The sequence below is a fragment of the Panthera leo genome, chromosome A2 (genome assembly GCF_018350215.1).
Source record: "Panthera leo isolate Ple1 chromosome A2, P.leo_Ple1_pat1.1, whole genome shotgun sequence".
In the NCBI taxonomy this organism is placed as follows: Eukaryota; Metazoa; Chordata; class Mammalia; order Carnivora; family Felidae; genus Panthera; species Panthera leo.
The window spans coordinates 96,873,074-96,894,197 of record NC_056680.1 but is presented as its reverse complement, the minus strand read 5'-3'; the positions used below and the strand labels follow the sequence as shown (position 1 = coordinate 96,894,197).

Here is a 21,124-nt window from a genome sequence, read left to right as displayed (position 1 = left end):
TGAACCAGCAGCATGATGTCTCTGTAAAAGAGAAAAAAAAATCAAATTTAGATTCTGATAATAGTATAGTGTCCATATGTCACAAAAACGAATAGTACCCCACTCTAATTAACCACATCTGTAGTATTGCGTCCATTTCTGGCTGTCACATTTAAAGAGAGACGTTGACAAATTAGACAACTTCCAGAACAGTCCGTGGGGATGATGAGGGGTCTGGCAATCCTGTCATAGGAGGTATCCTCAAAGGGTCTGGAAATGTTTAGCTTGAAGACTAAAAGTAGACATAAACTCTTTTCTGTTTGTTTCGGGAAACAGAACTAGCATCTAGTGGATGAACTAGAAGTGGATGAAAAGTAGAGCTGGATTTCAACTCCAGACCTTTCTAACAGTGCAGCTCAGCCAGGGAATCAACTTAACACCTTTACTTGGTCTCTTCTTTTAAAATCTCAGAACTATTCACCTTTGTTTCAGTGAATATTTAATCTGAAGGCCATGCTAACATTTTTGCGTAGGGCAGCAGAGATACTTGTGATGGAAACATTTTATTTTTTTCTGATAAACTGTCTGAAAAGAATAATCCTCTGTGTTGCAAGTTGATCTCTTACAACTGGAAAGTAGCTGAAACAGGGCAGTTTAACACATTCCTTCCTCCCCTTTCATTGTATTTCGAACTTGAATATCTGAGAAGAGAATTAAAGGGTTTGTTTGTTTGTTTATTTGTGCCCTTTTTATTTCCCCCTGCAAAGTGTCCTGACCTTAACTTGTTTCCTATAGTTATTCCTCTCCTGGTGTTTCTTGCTGGCTGGGAGCTGGCTTCCCGGGCAGAGTGGCCATGGATGATGGGGAGCCCAGGGTTAAGGGGGAGCAACCGCCATTGGCTGCTGGTGCAGGACAGCTAAGCCCTTGGCTGCTGGATCCTCTTACCCTGGGGGAAATGGGGGGCAGTTGTCCCTTCCGCAGTTTTCACCCCTCTTATATGACCTTGCAATACTTAGTTATAATTTTTACCTTTTCAATTGAAAATAAAACCTTTCAATCAAAAGTAATTTCCTACCCTGTGGCCTTTTAACTTCTCTCCATTTCAGGTTAGCCTGGATTCTGACCATCTCAGGAGCACACTCTCAGTGTCTCAACATGTCTTGTGGCAGATTTTTCTTTCCTGTCCATCTGCCTGTTGATCGTTTATTTTGATTACCATATCTAACTTTGAAAACCTGATTGCTCAAAATTAATTTATAGAGTATACACACAGGACCCCCCCCCCCCTTCTGAGGCACGATAACCTGTAATACATCTGACTCCATGGAAACTATTTTTATGCTCCAGAGCCTTGAAAACTAAGGGTGACTGTGATGAGCGATGTAAAGAAAGAAGAAACTACCCTTCAGTCATCTTTTTTAACCAACTTTTTCCTACTTTTTTCACTCCTGTCTCTCCCCAACACCCCCAGCCCCATACCCAGAACTTTCTCACTCCAGTTGTTAGGTCAGAACCATGGTCACTCTAACTGACTGTGTTAAGTATATTTTTCATGTTAAACAAGTTTGTTCTTATTTTCTGTATCTTTTATAAAAGTGCCATGCACTTTTGTGCGATTGTAATAAGGCACAGGGCAACTTGTAATGGCTCACTTCCCAGTTGTTGAAGATGCCACAGGCGGTCCTGTGCTGAGCTCATATTTCTGAGAGAGAAATGCTCAGAGATGAGCTTCTGGCTTGTCAACGCTCGTTCACCTGACCCACGGGCGGCTATTTGCGATTCCTTGAATGCAGTGATCGCTCCTGCGCCGGGGAAGTAAATAATCCTCAAAGTTAAATTTTAAAAGTTGAACAAGTTGTCTCAGGAAATAAATAGGTAGTCTCAACACATTAAGTTGTTGGCATGATTATTAATGTCATGTTCCTGGAGAAAAATAACGTGGGTAAAGCTAAAGTGCTGTTTTCTTCTAGAGTCACTTGGGTAGAATTTTTTTTCTTTTGATCTTCATCTGAGAATCATTATGCAATATGTATGCAATAGCGGTTTAAATGTGCTTTATTGCTTACAGAGAGCTCATCTTTGGCATGTCTCACTTTCTACTTAATTGCCTTGGACTAATCAGATTTTGAGAATAGATCCTCAGCATTCTGTACCCCGGGAATTGCCAGGGCATCTGTTGTGACTTCGGAAGGAAGACTTTCTTTTCTGACAAATGAAGCTGTTCATTTAAAAAATGCTTAGGAGTTAGGCAGCTCTGGTGTAAATTCTTCCCCGTTCTTCAGTGTTTCACTCATTCATCTGGTCACCACTCTGATTATTATGGAGATCTGGGGTTATTGTGAATTTGAAAGGAGAGATCGCAGTTAATTTTCCTATAGTAGTTAAAGTGAAATATTTTAGCTTCCGGTTTCTTCAGCAATAGTCATAGATGTAAAGTTGATCTTTTACCTTGGAATGCAGGAGAAAAGAAAAAAATAGCCCCGGTGTTCTTTTGGGGTTTTTCTCTGTTTCTTTCTTTCTTTTTTTTTCCTCCTTAGCAAATTGGTAAGACATGTGGTTAAATGATGCTGGTTTTTCTCTCTTATGAAATAGTTAATCAGTGTAGCACTTTTAACATTTGTCATTTTCTCTAGCTATAGAGTTGATTCTAATCAAAGGCCGGTACCGCAGAAGTGGAAACAGAACAGGTTGCTACATGTGCTTATCAAAATCTGAAAGGTTATTTTTTATCTGGCTGTTTTACTTCTAAGAGTTTAGCTTATAGGTACACTTGTGAAAGTGCTCAAAAGTAAAAGTATAAGGATGTTTATTGTAGGGTTGATAGCAATAATGAAAAATTAGAAAAAGAAGTGGTCATCTTTACTAAAAATTCTTTTATTTATTTATTTTCTGGGGGTGTCAACTGGTTTTGAGTCCCCTCTGAGATGCTGGGGATTATAGGGTCCCAACCATTAAGGATCTTTTACACTAGTGGGGCTGACAGAGATAAATCAAATAATCACACATATAAATGTGCCCTTCGATCTGTGATAAGTGCTACAAACACTACTAGAATTTCTAAGTAACGGATTTAGCCAGGCAGGGGGATTAAGGAAGGCTTCTCTGAGGAAGTATGCAGATCTGAAGGGTGAGTAAATGTTAGTGAGGTGAAGAGGAAAGGTGTATTTGAGGTAAAAGAAGAGCTCTGTAGAGGCTCTGGGGCAGGTTGACTTGGCAAATAAAAGGTGCTGGAAGAAGTCCAGTGGAGTTGGAGCTGACAGAGAAGAGGGAGCCCAACACAAAAGGAGGCGAGCTAGCAGGTCAAGGAGCAGAGTTTGCAGGACCTGTTAGACTGCATTTAAGAGTGTAATCTTCAGCCTAAAACCTAGGGGAAGTCTTCGGAGGGGTTTAAGCAGGACACGATCAGATTTGCATTTCACAAAGAGCATTTTGGCTGCTTTGTGAAGAAGGGGTTGGAGGGGTCAGAACGGCATGCAGCACACTCCTTCCAAGGCTACTTTTGTAATCCAGGCTGGAGTTGGAGACCTCCTGAGCTGGTGTGGCTATCGGGGATGAAGCTGGGAGGGACGCTTTGAGGAGTAAATAGCAACGGGAGTGGGTCGTGGATTGAATTGGCCGCGGGGATCAGCAGGAGGAGATGGCAGGAACGATTTCTAGATTTCTGTCATGAAAGGAGGAGGATGAATGGGGGTGCCATTCATGGGATGAGGAACACGGTAAGAGGTCCAGGCTTTAAAGGAAAGATCAGGAGTTCTAGTTTGGACGGCTGAGTGCGAGGTGCTGATGCGTAAATTATGATTGAGCCACACCGGCATAAAGCTATCTATGCAGCCTTCAGATGTGATGTCACGTAAACATATTCAAGATCTATGCTAAGGGAAGACACTGTGATCACATTATGTGGAAAAGAGTACGGTGTGTATATGCACGTGTGTATGTGCAAGGACGTATGTCTGTATATGCATAGATGTGAAAAGGTGTAAAGCCCTTTGGGAATGGATGCCCTAGGCACTGGAGGGAGGCCACAGATAGGGGAGAGGGGATTTTGATTTTTTATACCCTCCTGGTTATACTATTTGAATACGTTGCAGTGGTGATACAGGGCTTGTACAATAAAGAAAAGTAATGACAGTTCCAAGTAAACAACTGATACGAGAGTCTTTCTCTTTCAGAGGTTTCTTAATTGGAAAATCTTGTAAGCATTGTACTTTTTGTGTTTTTAACAGCATTTTCCTGACAGTTTGACTTCCCTAACCTGGTAGCTCTTACACTCTGCCTTTTAATCCTTTTCCACTAGATTGCACTATTACACTAGATTTCACATAGCCTACATACTATTTTGTATTCTGCCGTTTGCTAATTTTATTAATTTCAAAATAATCCAACATTTTGCAGATCAGGACATTAAATTATAATGGTGCATATAACTAGTACATATATTATGCATCCCTTTTGTTAAGGGTCCCACTGGTGCTCCTTATCCATCTAACGTTTCTGAGATGGAACACAGATAGTCCTGTTTCCGGGCAGTGGAAACCCAGTATGTGCTTTGGTCAGGCTATTTGAGCAAAGGAGTAAAACTACTAAGAGAAGTGGACAACTGTCCCTTCTCCATTATTCTATCAAATCAACACTTCTTTTATTGGGTATTTAATTTTCGCCCCAATTTTGATATGTATGATGCAAAGTTGATTCTTGTGCCTGTGCAGATTTTGCTTCTGTTGTATTATTTGCTCAGAAAAAAAAAAACAAAACACCTAAGAGTTTATGAGAGTCAGAGCTAGCACGTCGTATCAGTAGAACTCGCTTCTAATTACATCTGGCTTTCCTCTGAAGGATTAGGCTACAGCTCTCGCCCATCATACCATGGCCAATGCCATCATCTTAGTCCTCTGGGAGGCCACGTGGAGTTGGGGGGTCATTGGAGCCCCTGGGCTGTTGGCTCTGCTCATCAGCAGCCTCCAGCATTTACTACATGCAGCTCTAGAAATAACACTTTTCATGTGTCTTATGACCATGAGAACAAAAAAGAGAAGCTTAAGTCTGTAATGCCAATTGTCACATTTTTTTTTCATTTAAGTGTCTACTTTTTAAGAAATCACGTTTAAAGGAATCCAAAATTTCCTTCACTGTGCCTGGGTGGCTCAGTCGGTTGAGCGCTGACTTCGGCTCAGGTCATGATCTCACAGCTGTGAGTTTGAGCCCTGCATCGGGCTCTGTGCTGAGCTCAGAGCCTGGAGCCTGCTTTGGATCCTGTGTCTCCGTCTCTCTCTGCCCCTCCCCGACTCCTGCTCTGTCTGTCTCTCACTCTCTCTCTCAAAAATAAACTTTAAACAAATTAAAAAAAAATAAGATTTCCTGCATATTAGTTGAAGATTAAATGTAATAATAGCTCACATTTTTCTGAGAACATCATTATGTGCAAAGCACTCTTTTGAGGGTTTTAAATGTATTGTTTAATACTAACAACATCCTTATGAAGCGGGCACTATACTGTCCCTACCAGATGAGGAGACTGAGATACAGAGATATTGCATAACTTGCTCAGTGGACAAAAACTGGGATTTCAACCCACTCTTATCTTCAGAGACTCTGATACAAAACACTACCTTTCTGTATTCCAACCTTATTTTACTCCAAAGACTAGTATCTTACCTTGCTTATGCTAAAATTATAAAATTCAAATAATTTTCAAACATATTTAATAATTACTTATGTTTTGCCCTGCTGGACTCCTATCTTAACAAAGTTTGGAGGCTTCTTAGTTTGGCATTCCTAGGTTTAAAATCCTGCTGTTACACTTCTCTTTAGAGGATCTTTTCCTGAGGTTGGAGTGGATAGTCCTTCTCAGCAAAGCCTTTTTCCCCCATAGTTTCCAACTTTTTAATTTTCCTCTTTTAATGAATCATGTGTGTGTGTGTGTGTGTGTGTGTGTGTGTGTGCATGCCCATGTGTGCAATCATGCACATAATGCATGGAATTAATTTTTATGGGCATTGCCTCATTGCTAGTTATTTCTAATCCAGCAGTCGAGGGAAACTTACTTTTTCTAGAAAGAAAAATAAGCTGAAGATGATGTACTAGTAATAATATTTCAAAATACATTTAAAAGTATGTAGTTTATAAATTGCTTTTCCATTTAACCATTTGGGGTTAGTACTGATGGAGTAGATGATACGGACTTTGCAGTAAGCCAAGAAATAAGTTCAAAGTCCTACTCTGCCACTTAGTAAACTTATGATCCAGGGTATGTTCCATAATTTCCCAAGTCTTTTTATCCTCAGTGAAAAATGGAACTAATAATACCTACTTCCCATAGTTGATAATGTAATGATTATCAGTTAATATGTATAAACTCTTAGTGTAGTGCCTCTCACTTATTATTCAAAACGCAGTAGCTAATGATAATGTCAATGCACATTTCTAGAGAGAAGAATATGAAGACATCTTAATATAAGAGACAATTTTAAAAGTATTAAGGATGTTGCATAAAGGAAGGGAAGAAAAGATACAGAGGGCCAGGAAGCAGCACAGCGACGTGGGGAAAGCAGACAGATGTCAGGGACATGAGCTATCTATCTACTTTATGAAAACAAAGTCTGTGCCCCCTTCAAGTGAAATATGAAAAGAGACAGAGGAGACAGTGGACAGAGAAAGACATGACAGTTTGGTTCAAAGGTGAGTGTGTTAATCAGATTAAATTTCATTTGGCATTCCCTGCTGTTTACTTGGACAGCAATGGCAGAGTAAATCGTTATTTATTATTTCTTTCCCTTGACATTCTGATTAGCTCATCAGCAATCAGTCACCATTCACAGCTCTTCAATTGCTTTTATTAAATAACAAACCCCACCTCCTCAAGTCCGCAAATTATTCAGGTTTGGGAAAGAGTAATGTCTCTTTGGAGAGTGCTTGCTCCAGGCCAGATGAAATGTAGTCAGTCATGGTGCTACGAGACTCAGAATAAATCATGGAATCTTAAGACGAACTTTAAGTATTATACAGTTTCAAGGGAATTTAAGGGCATGCCAGCCACCTTTGGATTAATTCAGACTTTGATGATTTTTGAGAGAGAGCTGTTGAGGAATTGGTTAAATTGTGTATGCCAGCTAATCATGTGAATGTCTTCTTAGTTTGCGCAGTGTAAACGCAGTAAGCATGTTATTCTTTGCTTTTGTGTTTATGCATCAGAGCAAAACTCACATCCAGGTACAATTGTTGCACAGATTATCATGAACCCAGTGAGCACAGTGGAGTTTCTTTCAAGATTTCTGAGGATGGTCTGTTATCTTTGGAAAGAGTCCAAGAACCGGTCCATACAGGTTGAAATTTTTTTGCATATTAGATTTAATCTTGATAAGTTATGTATAGAGTAAATATTCTTAAATTGAGTTGTGTTTTCCCATGCTAACTAAGGAAATTTGTTCTCACAGAAAAAGAAATGCTTTGGTCCTTTTCTAACAAAAATCAAACTTTAAAATGGTAGCTTTTTTCAGCGCATATCTGCATTTGTCATTGCACAGATTATAGTAATTTTCTATACAAGAAGCTAGTCAACTGGATCCATGGTCTTGGACACACAATTAAAAACAAATAGTTATTTCCATGTTATTGAGATTTCTTCCTCAAGGTGTGAGACTTGAATGTGGAAGCAGGCACACCATCCGTGGCGTTGTGCCTTGCCTTTAGTGACACTGTCTGGCGAGTAGAGTCATAAAAAAGTTGTCTTTTTATTTAGATTTATTGGACTACTGTCTTCTGTGGTCAGAGTGGAACTTTAAATGGATTACTCTGAACTTTTAAAAAAAATGAATATGCTCAAAGCAATGCTGGCTTTAAAATAGAATGATGCTGGTGGAATGTGTTTAAACTCTTACACTGCTTCTATTTTTTAATGACTGAGGCACCAATCAAATTTGTCTTTTGAATCTTGTAAAAGCCAACTGGACTACCCTTATATAGGACCTAGAACGTATGAGCAATGAAGCAATGTCCTTCACCTGGCAAGGACGTGACAGAGTGGAAGAAATAAAAATCCCATGGATTTAAGTTATCTTAGTATATTCTTTAAATCACCCATAAAGTACAATATATGTAGTTTTGTGTTTATAACCCTGAACAATTCTTTTTTTTTTGTATTTTTATTTAATTTTTTTTTAACTTACATCCAAGTTAGTTAGCATATAATCCAACAATGATTTCAGAAGTAGATTCCTTAATGCCCCTTACCCATTTAGCCCATCCCCTCTCCTAGAACCCCTCCAGTAACTCTGTTTGTTCTCTATATTTAAGAGTCTTTCATGTTTTGTCCCCCTTCCTGTTTTTATGTTATTTTTGTTTCCCTTCCCTTACTGAACAACAATTCTTATGCATACATAGTCTGAGAACTACTGGGCTAGAATAAAGGAGGGAACAAAAGGGGTGCTGTCTGGATATTCAAACCATTCTTTTTTTAGAAAAAATTTTTAATACTAATTTATTTTTGAGAGAGAGAGCATGAGTGAGCAGGGGAGGGGCAGAGAGGGAGAGGGACAGAGCATCCAAAGCAGGCTCAGCACTGACAGCAGACAGCCCTCACACTCAGCAACCGTGAGATCATGACCTGAGGTGAAGTCAGACGCTTAACTGACCCCGTCACTCCAAACTGTTCTTTATGGTAACTCTCCAATCCATGGGAAAGTGGAGGTAGGAGTGGATAAAGTTTTCAGTTCTATGGTCAGCCTTACATTTGGCATATATGATGTGACTCAGTGAATATCCTATATACCCTTGGGTTTTGTAGGTCTTCTCTCATTCTTCTAGAGTTCATATTGTGTATGAGAATTACCTGATAAAACTGTGTAACCCACGTACCTACACTCTCCACGTTGGAGTTATGAATATGTGCTTAAAACATTTTTTTGTTACGAATTTTTTTGGGGTATGAATATGTATTTTTAGAGAGTTGCCCACAAGATTCTTCTGTGACCAGAATGTAGTCTTTGGAACCCAGTGATCAAGAGAATGCAGTGGGGGTGGGGGAGATATTTGGCCACAAGAGGCCATGGACATTTCTGATCCTATTTTAGCTTAAATTATTTAGGGAGTAACGACTGTGTTTTTCACCTAGATTTAAAAGGAGACAATTTGGGACTCCTGGGTGGCAGAGTCAGGTAAGGGTCTGACTCTTGATCTCAGCTCAGGTCTTGATCTCAGGGTCATGAGTTCAAGCCCCGCATTGGGCTCTGTGCTGGGCGTGAAGCCTGCCTAAAAAAAATAAAAATAAATAAAAGGACATAACTTCAGTTATTAAGCAAATCAACCATTTCTTAGAAGGATCATCCAGAAGATTGGTCTTTCAGTAGATATAAAATTAGTACACTTAAGTTTGCATATTTTAAAAATTAAATACCCATCAAATCATTTATTTGCTTGGGGTGCTAGGGCCTTTGATTTCTACCCGCAGGCATCACTGAAATGTTCACCTGAGGTTTTGTTTGCCTCTTTGTTAGTTTTTAATAACTTGGGTGTTGAATTGTATTCTTTTTTTTCCATTTTGGAAGGGAACTCAGTATTTCTCATCATTTAATTAAAGTTCAGAATTTTATTCAAAATTCAGTTTAAAAAGGAAATACACATTTCATCTCTTAGGGTGAGGAACCCCTTTCAACATGAAGCTTCCTGTACTCCTGCTGATGTTTTTATCTTCACTTGTCCTTAGTTTCTGATTCGTGAGGTATTTTCTTTACTTGTAAATGCTGGTTTCGCCCATTCTAGTTTCTCTTGCATTGTGTCTCATCAGGTTTGCTCCCTTTCTTTATCCTTAGTCTGCCTGTCTCCTTGCGTCTTTTCCCGAGCTGAACAAAATCTGTTTTCCCACACTCAGATAACCTGCCCTCTCTCCGCCTTGCTATGTCGCCGTCTATCTATCATATCATTTAATCTCTTTGCTCCCCTATCCCTGCCAATGTTCTTAAGATTAACTATATTTGCTGCATCTATATCTTGACCTTTTGCGGTTTGGTTTCTATTCTTGTCACTTTGTTGCAACTCCACTTTCAAGGAGTCCCCGGTAACTTCTCATTTTACACAGACTAGTAGTCTTTTCTAAACTCTCATTCTCTTTGACCTTTTTGCAGTATGTGAGGATGTTGATTCCAGTCTCCTTGATATCTCTTGTGTTGACATATGTGACACTTCAGGCTCAGTTGTCCAACCTCTCTGACTGCCTCTGCTGCTCTTTGCTGAATCATCCTCTGTGCTTGCTATATAAATGTATTTATTACCATGTTCTTCTGCCTTTGCTGTCCATGCCACTTCTTTGTGCGTTCCTTCTTGCTATATTTCAGCTCCAGAAGCTAGGACAAAATTGTAGGGTATACCCTGGGGGATTCCTGGACTGAGCTGAACCCAGAGGGAACATACCTGAGATGGTTAGAGGAAGGGAGAATGTGTTGGAGACCCAATGTTGTAGTTAGGAAAATCGTACCCGAATATCATGTCTAAAAGGTAAGGATGAGGGGCGCCTGGCTGGCTCAGTCGGTTAAGCATCCGACTTCGGCTCAGGTCATGATCTCGCGGTCCGTGAGTTCGAGCCCCACGTCAGGCTCTGTGCTGACAGCTCAGAGGCTGAAGCCTGTTTCAGATTCTGTGTCTCCCTCTCTCTGTGACCCTCCCCCATTCATGCTGTCTCTCCCTGTCTCAAAAATAAATAAACGTTAAAAAATTTTAAAAAAAGGTAAGGATGAAAAATGAGGGAGTAAGCAGTAAGAGTGGTGGTTCGATGATGGGAAATAGAATAGATGAATGGCTCAAGAACACGAAGGTGTATCTTCTCCAGATCACCTTGGTATATGAGGGTGCCTAGTGCATGTGACCTGGGAGCATGGTCTCTTTAAAGAATTATGCTGGGGTTTTGGCTTCAATAATCATTCCTCTGGGGATGAATTTCCAATCTGTATCTGAAACCCCATTAAGTTCTCTTATGAACCAGAGTTCTATTTCGATCTTTCTCTTAGACGGTTTCACCTGGATATTCCAAGTAATACCCCGGACTTAATATATCTCAAATTAAATTTGTCATCTTCCTCCTAAAACTGACTCCTTTTGGGGGGATTCCTAATGTATCACTATTTTGTGTCATCCTGGTTCAAAAAGTCAAAACCATCTTTGACTCCCCTTTTAACTAACCGACATGCGGCAATTTGAAAACTTTCTCAGTATTATCTGCATGATGTCATGTAACTGGCCCCAGCTTTATTTTCCTTTTGCTTCAACCACTGATTTATGGGCTCACTGCTACCCTACACTCCAGAGATAGCCTCCTATTTATTAGCCCCTAATCCCAATTCTGCTCATTTCTGCCAATGTAATGTTTCCAAAACTCAACTGTAAAATTTCTTTTTTTTTTTTTTAATGTTTATTTATTTTGAGAGAGAGAGCTTTTGCAGTGTGAGTGGGGGAGGAGCAGAGAAAGAGGGAGAGAGAGAATCCCAGGCAGGCGCTGTGCTGGCAGCTGCACAGGCCCAGTGTGGGGCTTGAACCCACAAAACCGTGAGATCATGACTTGAGCTGACACCAAGGGTGGGATGCTTAACTGACTGAGCCACCCAGGCGCCCCCTCAACTGTAAAATGTAAAACATACTTTAAACTTATCACAGCATCCCTATCCAGGGATTATGGCTCCCTCCTGAGGGTTTTGTAGTACTTCTCTATCACTGTGTGTATGTGTAATGATTATATGCATATATATTTCATTCATATTTGTGTACATGAATGATCAATCCCTGAAGATTGTGGACTTGTTGAGTTGCAGAACCTGTATCTTGTTTACCTTATATCCTTACATATTCCTTGTGGTGACACACAACAAATATTTATTAAATGGAATCAAACAGCTAGTGGGCTGAAAGGAATCTAATCCCAGTTAATAGTAGCTGATCTGTGATAGTCATTTTAATGTAACATTAATTTCATTTTTTGTGCATTTGTTTTATTCTGAAAAGCTTTTTTATTAAGCTGTGCTGATGGCATAAATGGAACCATTAACTGGAAGACCAAACAGGCCAACAATTATATTTTCAGCAGAAAAATGACTGGTGGGAAGAAAGATGGTGAGTTTAGGTGGTAAATCTAAATCCCCTTTGGGGGGTCAATTAAATGTTCGCTTCCAGTGTCCCATTTGCTTTTTTAGTCTTGTGTGGATTTTTTTTTTTTTTTTGGTAAGTCAGTCTGAACAAAATCAGATTTTGTTTTCCTAATCTTCTAAAACTTCTGGTCCTCTATGTTCTTAATCCATTATTTTCTAAATTTTTTTTCCTTTGCTGTAGTTTGCCTTTTTTTTTAACTAAAAATAATTCTTGTTTTTAACCTATTGTGACCCTTATCCAGTCATTACCTTGCCACTTATAAAAATTGTCCCAGTGTGGTTATTATAACAATTTATTTACAACGTTGAAAAACATTAAGAAGCACATTTAACATAAATCATTTTAAAAACAGTATTTATTCAACCTTAGAAAAATGGTCATAAAATATTTTGGCTAATTGTGGATGGTTTTTTGACTGATTTTTTTGTTGTTGCAAAACCAAATTGATATGTTTTGCTATTAAATAATTAGATGGCACTTACTTTCTATTGGAAAGATGACCTGACCCTTGGATGATTTTTTTTTCCTAAATTTTTTCTTCCCTATCATAAATGTGTCCATTAGCAATATGCCAGGACCTTTGAAATAATGCATTTCATCAGGGAGAAAAAGACTTACTTAATAACCAAAAGATGAGTTGTTTTCAAAATGCTGATTATCATCATAAGCTTTCACTTAACATTTCTTGATTATTTGCCTTTAAGATCTCTGCCCACCACCCCCACCCCAACCACACATATGCGCATACACAATTTTGGCTATATGCGCTCCTGCATGTTTGCATGTAGCCTGGTTTCCATAACTTTGGGGCAACCAAAGTGTCTATAAAAATAGCAATTTAAAAATGTGTTTAGAAGAGAAGTAATTTTATGTGATAAAAATGGCTTTACTGCCATATAACAAATCCTGGGTACCTTGTAGGAATGATTCCTGGCTTACCTCACTCTCTTCATACAGCTCTAAAATTAGAGGTCACTAGCTTTATTCCAGCTAGCGCCAAATTATTCCTTAGCTGGAATCATCCACTTCCAGGTCTGTTTCACAGTAAGACAGAGGCTTCCAATTTTCTACTCTGCTGTTTTTGAAACAAACCCGCAAATATCTTTGCATTTTTAAAGGAATTTTGATCGGTAATATCCATAATAAAACATAGAGTTTTATAACAATAACTTCCCATGAGAAGATCACAAAACTTTGTTTTAAAAAGCACTAAAAAATGCATTTGTTCCAGGACCGAAGCCTGTCATCTCAGAGTCCTTTCCCCACACCTTCCTTAGATATTCTCAAGGGATTCCTCCTGGTTTCTTCAAGGGAATTACCCATGATGATCATCAGTATCTGGCTGCTTCCTTACTCAAGCTGAGGGCCCTCAGCTTCTTAGGCATATCCCCTCTTCCTGTTTTCTGATCTTCCTAGTTATGGCCCCAGATGACTCTCGGCGGTGTTGCCATCTGCAATGTACTAAATCTCTTCATCTCCCGAGGCCTTGGGACTTGCTCTGCTTCCTGGTGCCCCACATGAGATCACCAAAAACTCTCCCTTTGGACTTCACACCATTCTGCACTAAATTTACACTCATCCATTCTTTTTTTCTTCAGTTTCTTCTCTTTCACTTTGATCTCTAGAACTCCTGTTATCTTTGAGCATGTCCCTCCATTTCCTACTTGATTTGCCAAAAAGGTGTTCCACAGTAAGCTGTTGAGCCCCGATGAGTCATCTGCTGTGGTGCTTTCTTTCTTTCTTTTTTTTTTTTTAATGTTTATTTATTTTTGAGAGAGAGAGAGAGAGAGAGAGAGAGACAGACAGACACACGGAGCATGAGTGGGGGAGGGGCAGAGAGCGAGGGAGACACAGAATCGGAAGCAGGCTCCAGGCTCCCAGCTGTCAGCACAGAGCCCAATGAAGGGCTGGAACTCATGAACCACGAGATCATGACCTGAGCTGAAGTTGGACGGACGCTCAACCGACTGAGCCACCCAGGTGCCCCTGCTGTGGTCCTTTCTTAGTAAAATGTGCGATTCCAAGATCTTTGCATGCAGCATTCTCCAGAATCTTCAAGAGATACTTGTCTCCTCCTCTTTTAAACTTCATGCTCTCATTGGATCCCAAACTGATTTTCTCCTTGGAACTTGAGTGATAATTACAGTTCTCAAAATAGAAGTGATCAATACATCCTAAATCTACTGAGATACCACATCCTCAGTTTCTTTGAACTCAACCTTTAGCTTTTTTTCCCTCCCTGGTCTTCTCATCCAATTTAAATACTATCACTATAGTTCTGTATTATCAAAATATACAGAGAATGATGCCTTATCAACTGTACGAAGAGAATTGTTTCTAGTGGTTCATAGAGCAAGGCCGTTTTAAATGCTACCTCAGGTATCAAATGTTCTTTGAGATGTTCTTGACCGTGAATTCCAATCATCTCTTTTTGGCAATTTCAAGAGAGCACAAAACATTCTAAGAGCATTTATAGAGTAAAGTAAGTTTAGTGATTGTATTTTTTCTATACCTTTTAAAATAATGCTGTGTCCTAAATTTTAGCAGTGGGATGGTATCTCTTCTGTAAATAGGATTTTGAAGAATTTGAAGTCTCAGAGCCACACAGTTGGCATCATTCTATCTTGGCACAAATTACAAAAATCATAAAGAGCATTCTAAATATAGATTCCCTTTTTTTTCCCCTAGGGTGGAGGTAGAGGAACTTAAAATTTATCCCAGAATAATTTAAATAAAAAAGGAATAAGCCTTCACATTACTCATTCATATACTTCACTTAGATAAATGTTTTCAAATTCTCCTTTCTTTCTTAACACGACTCACTTTCCAAAATGGGTGAGCCTTAGGTTTACTTAGGTTTACTTTACAGAAGAGATGATTAAGAAAGTGCAGGCATTATGCAACATAATTAGCTTGCTGTAGTAGATCGTAATAATAACAAGGTACAGACAACCACCAAATGTATTACCTTATGCTTCCAAATCAACAAAATACATGACTTACTGGGTTCAAGTCCCAGCCTTTCCTCTTACTCCTCCTGTAGGCTTGAACCCATCATTTTGTCTGTCTGGGTTCAATTTTGTTATCTATAAAATGAAGGACTGAACTCTCCAGGGGGGCAAGTGCATGCCAATTCCGATTGATAGTGTCTGTCAGGAATTCTGGGTTGAGAAGAATGCTGAGGCCATATCCAAGTAGGAAGTAATGCTATGATCTGTCTTTAGTAGAGAAATATATTTGGCATGCTCAGGCAGGATGACATCTAAAGCCCTTCTCAACAGCAGCGTTCACGAGACTAAGTTCATCGATCACCAATTAACAATGTTTTGCAACCACTTTCCAACTGACATTTAAGAAAAAAACAACAGGACAAAACAAAAACATGTGATCATTATATGGAAAATCAAGACGTTTCACTCCAGTGTAGAAAAATAGTTTCGGTAAGTGGCTTTGGTCAGGAGGAAAAACAAACCTTTTGCTTTTTGTAGAAAAAGATGCAGTGTTTCTCTTCTACCTCATGTAAAGAAAAGTGGCCTTATCTCTTAAAGGAATGAAGTTAAAAAAGCAATTTAATGCCTTCCCTGTGATGAATTCTACAGCCTAGGCATGGTCTGTGACTGAAATAAAAACAGTAGCTGACCACCACCAAATGAATGGCCTGCAGTACTTTGATGTTGAGTAAACTCACAGGTGAAGGGCAGACTGCTGAGAAAAACTTTTGATTCCAAGCCAGGATTTATAAACCTGGATTGATCAAATATAAGGTAAATCTTAGTGAGAGGGGGAAAAGAAACCCCACAGAAAGGTCGTGTACCTAGCTGGATACTGATGTTCCTCAGAATAGTTTTCTACAGCAATTATCTAGGTTAGTAATTAAATTTCAATTTGGCTATAGAAATAATACATTAAAAAATAAATTGGGAAGGAAACAATAAATATATCGGACTCTGAAACCCTGAAATGAGTTCTCTTGAGGCAGAGACAGCAAATGAATTTCATCTCTTAGAATCAATCCGGATTCATTGGTAGCAGCTTCTTGTGGTGCTGTGTGTTCAGGGGCTCCAAGCCTTTTAGCTGGTAAAGCCATAAAGTATAAGACCAAACTTAATTTTTTTTCCTGACAGTACTTATAAGTTTTAATTACCGGGGATGGCCATATAATAAGTTTAGCAACTGTATTTTTTACGTAACTTTCTTTTAAAATGATATCCTGGTTCTTAACATTAGGATTAGCATAAGGATTTAAGGTAAAGAGGATTTTGAGGAATCGGAATGTCTCATTGCTTAGGCAAAAGTTTATTTTCAAAGCTGTGCCAGATAAATGGCTGTTCAGTATTACCATTCATCTTAAACATACTTAAAAGTCTTCTTCAACATTTTTACCCCCAGTTTTTTTCAGGCAGTGCTATGAACAGTTGAGAAATATGCACCATCTTATTTAAGTAATTTTCACTCAGTTAAAGCACTCTTGTCATGCTTCCCATTGAACAGTTTATGTCTTAAAACTCTCTGAACATGAGAGGCAAATTAACAAAATTGAAATGCTTTTAGAAGTAGACTTTAATTTCTTAATAATAAATTACTTATCAATTATAGTGCGTTATAATATTCTTAGGCTGATTTAGCTATTGCTGAAGGTAATAGATCACTTAATCAATAGATCTCTTTGTTTAAATTATGCAGTATATTTCCCACACAGCAGATATGTAAGAAATTATTTTATACAACACATTAAATCCATTCATTTTGATTTGACAGTTCGTGTTTACATAATGTATGGGTTGAATTAAGACTTTCTATGGTACACTTATTTATTTCTGAATGCATTTAATACATGGAATTTACGCTGCCATCTCAAATAATGGCTGTGTCCCAATTATAGTAAGATCATCTATTCAGAAGTATACTGCATCAACTAAGGACCAGGAAATCTGCCACAAAAGGTGGCCAAAATCGATGCGGCAAATGCAGGCTCCTGTTTTTCACATCTAGCAGAGCCCCGCGTGCGTTAAGACAGAACAAATTTGTTCTTACTTTAACACACAACGCCACCTCATTTGGTAGTCTGGTTTCTAAACGTGCATGCAGCAGATTAATAGCAGCAAATTAGAAGGGATAGAGAAGCTGCTATAGGAAACATACCGATAGCAATGAGAAATGACAGCTGACAACTTGTCTGCAGATGAGAAAACAGAAAATCTATAAAACACACAACCTTAAAAAGCATTAGCAGACTGGGACCCACTAGCGGAGGTGTGTGATCAGTAAATGACAAGGCAACCAAACGGTCCATAAGGACGTCATTGTATAATAGAGCAGAATGCAATAATTGATGTGCCAAATGATGATGCTGTACCATCATGAAAAAGGATGGACTCCATCCTTTAGAAAACTCAGCTCTCTGAACTGTTTCCTTCCTTGGGTCTCCTGGTAAAGTGAGAATTTACTGTGTCTTATTAAACCTTAAAAGTTAGAAAGTGATGATATAAGTGGACCCTTTAGAATGATTAATTTGTTGATAAAGCATCTATGAGAGAGATATACACATAATAGGTGCCTAACAGAGGCCACCTGGACGTGAATACTGACAATACTTTATGACTTTCTTCTCAGAGATTTCAGTGGAGAGACAGCTTTCAGATTTAAATCTCGCTGGGACTTGCAGGGTCTCACACTCAGCAGCTAGTTTATTTTATAACCGTGCACTTGTTCTTGGTGATGCAGAAAAAGGTCTGGTAAGTGTTCTTTGGACTTTTTTGTAGAGAAGGGACTTTGTACGTGCCTGTACACACACATATGCCATTAAAAATAATCCTTGTGATAATTGCGAAGTTATATGCTATAAATTCTAGCAATGCACCACCATAATCCTTTCAAAATTTCATGTTTACTAAATACATCCAAATTTGCTTTTGTTTTTAAGTAATTGTACATAAGCACTCAAATGCACACCCTCATCACGATGTGGCTCCCTTAGGGAGAAAATTTCAAATGGACTATTAATAAAGGAAGACAGGATGCTATTTAGCTAGCATGAGGCCCCACTTTATTGTTACTGCCATCACCGTCTGTTACTTGATTCTTGGCTCTCTGCTGTCACATGGTTGTTGACATGATCTGTAGTTTTCTGTACCTTATGACTAAAATGTACAGAGAACAGTTTTGTAAAGTTTTTGGTAGCGTGGTAATGAAGAACATTGAACTGAGTTTAGGGACCCTGGCCCCTTGCCCACACACCCTTTTGCTCTTCTTAGATATGTAATTTTTCCTAAAAAAAATCTGCTCTCTGTGACTGTCCTCAGTTTTTAATCTTTGCAAATCTAGCTACCCTTGCTGTTTGAAGATGCTGTTTTTGACCCCCTGTGGGTTGAATTTTTGGTTTAATTGTTTTTCCCATTAATGGTGATGGATTTGCACGGGATTTAGCCACACACTGGTTTTCAGTTTCATTTGTTTCCAGTGGCATGTGTTTGCAGAGGTAATGGATTTGCAGCCGTAGACAATTGCAAAGCCATGTGATACACAGAGAGACCAGAGCCTGTGACCTCAGTTTGATTAGCATGACACTGTACACATGTATATTTCAGAGATCATTAGATTTTAGTACTGTGGATTCTTAGAATGTTTAAATTTGATTTTTTTTTAATTTTTTTTTAACATTTATTTATTTTTGAGACAGAGAGAGACAGAGCATGAATGGGGGAGGGTCAGAGAGAGAGGGAGACACAGAATCCGAAACAGGCTCCAGGCTCTGAGCAGTCAGCACAGAGCCCGACGCGGGGCTCGAACTCACATACCGCGAGATCGTGACCTGAGCCGAAGTCGGACGCTTAACCGACTGAGCCACCCAGGCGCCCCTAAATTTGATTTTTAAGATTTGTTTTTAAGGAAAGCAATACACTTCAGGCTTTCTGTTTGTGAGTACTGCTTAGGTACATGTGGATGCAACACGTGTTAACTGAGTCACAGCCATTGTTGGTGTCGGTGCAGACCAAATCAGCGTTATTTATATAGCTCATGCTTAGAACAAGAGCCTGTAACTTGGAATTCTGTGTCCCGTGTTGTTTCCAAAAGGAAGCTAGGTGTAAATACCACCCAGATAGCCTCTGTTGAAGAGTGATTTGTTTTGCAGGTAACAAATGGGAAAGGGAAGGGTAAAGGGCCCTTCTAAAATGTTGTGTGGGTGCCCGTAATTTAAACTGATGCTGCAGAAAGGAAGTATCATTTTCACAAACAAAACATAGTGGCTTAGTCATTTTCCATTTCTAGATGATGAATGTGCCATACATCCATACCATGTTTTTCTCAGAGTGAATGGCGTACTATACTTACAGTGAAGCAGCCTTTACTGCAGAGTTGCCAAGGTAACTGACCAGCAAGTACGCAGTTCAGCACATTGCAGAAAGGCAATTGAGTACATGTGAATAAAGAAATGTGCATGTCATCTTAAAACCCACGAGGGCCATGGTAAATTGTGGTTTGGCTCTGTAGATCACAGAAATGGTTTTTATGAAAGCGGAAACTGAGATGTTCCATACTAGTCCTTGTAGTGAGGTCATGTGCAGTGGCAGGTGCCCCTTCGTGGTTCCCCTTCAGGCCTTGCCAAGGGCTATATAGTAAATAGAATCATTTCAATATTGTTTAATATGAACAACCTTTCTTTTGGCTTTAGAAGCTAGCTTTTATTACCTGATGGCGGCAAAAACTAAGGGAGACTCTTAGTTTATAATGTAAATGGAGGCTGATAACCCATAAACTGCTACACACATGTGAGAATTAATTCGTTAAAAAGCTGAAATTTAAGTTAAGTATTATGTATACATTTAGTCCACAAACATAACACCTGTGTTTACCTCCACAGTGCTTTTTAAGTAGAAGGTTTTCATCCATTCAACAGGCATTGATAAAATTATTCAAATATGTCAGACACCTTCTAAGTGCCAAGAAAATAACAATGGTAAGTAAAATTCAGTGCTGGACTTCAAGGTGTTTTAATCTCTAGAAAGAATAAATTACGTAAACTCTAGAGAGATTCCTTTAGATTATTTAAAGTACTCCTGTGCTTTGAGGGTAGGATTGTGATCTAGAATTTAACCACCTTGACATACAGAATGAAGTAACTTCTCAGTAGGGGTTCACAAATCTCCATAATTTGACTCTTCTTCCTAGTTTTTCTCCTTTTGCCTTAAATATATCTCAAGATCACAACTTAATTTTTTTTTCCTTGAAAGGTCCCCCCAGTATCCCACGACTGTATCTTACAAGTTTTCACCACTGAAATGCCCGAATCCCCATCTATGAGTTTCAGAATCTTGTTAGTATTTTATGAGCCATATGGAACTCTGCTTCTTACATAAATCTTTTCCAGATCTTTTCCAGCTTCCATTGCTCCTCACCATCTTACTGTGTGTTGCCAGAGCAGTCCATACGTCTGGGAACATACCTAATTAGGTGGGCATTGGTCTCCCAAAGCAAATGGTGAACTCATGGAAGGCAGGGACTGGGCCTCCTCCATTTTCACATTCTCCACAGCACCTGGCATTCAGGGGAGGCTGTGGAATCCAACTGATGAAAAATCTCACATTCTCATCCTCTCTATTTTTCTGTGACTTGCTCATTCTTGTTTTTTTTTTTTTTTTTTTTTGGAATGGGACCATTTCCACAGGTGAGTAAATTGTTCTTGGGGGGAAGAAGTTGGGTATTCTAAGGGCCATGTGCAGAGTACTTATGAATACTAGCAAATCAAGTCAGGAAAGGAGGAGTCTCTCTACGTACCTAGTTTAAACATAACTTGCAGCTTCCTTCCATCTGTTATATAGCCTTTGAAGTTGTGTTTTTAGTAGCAAAGCTATGGGTACATGAAGCTACAATATTTTCATTCAGTTCTCCATTTTTGTCAGCCATCCACAGAACTGCAGGGACAAGTTTTCACAGATAAAGAAGCATTTTGTGAGAGTTTGTATTTTTATGCTGAAAAATTTACTGTCAGTGATTTTGCTATCTAGGGCTTTTAGTT

At 39.0% G+C, this 21,124-nt stretch overlaps 1 protein-coding gene across 2 annotated transcripts in view; it reads left to right on the top strand.

The window, feature by feature from the left end:
* Positions 1 to 21,124, top strand: part of SGCE (sarcoglycan epsilon) — a 68,635-nt gene that overhangs the window by 5,048 nt on the left and 42,463 nt on the right. The gene's annotated exons all lie outside the window — the stretch shown is intronic.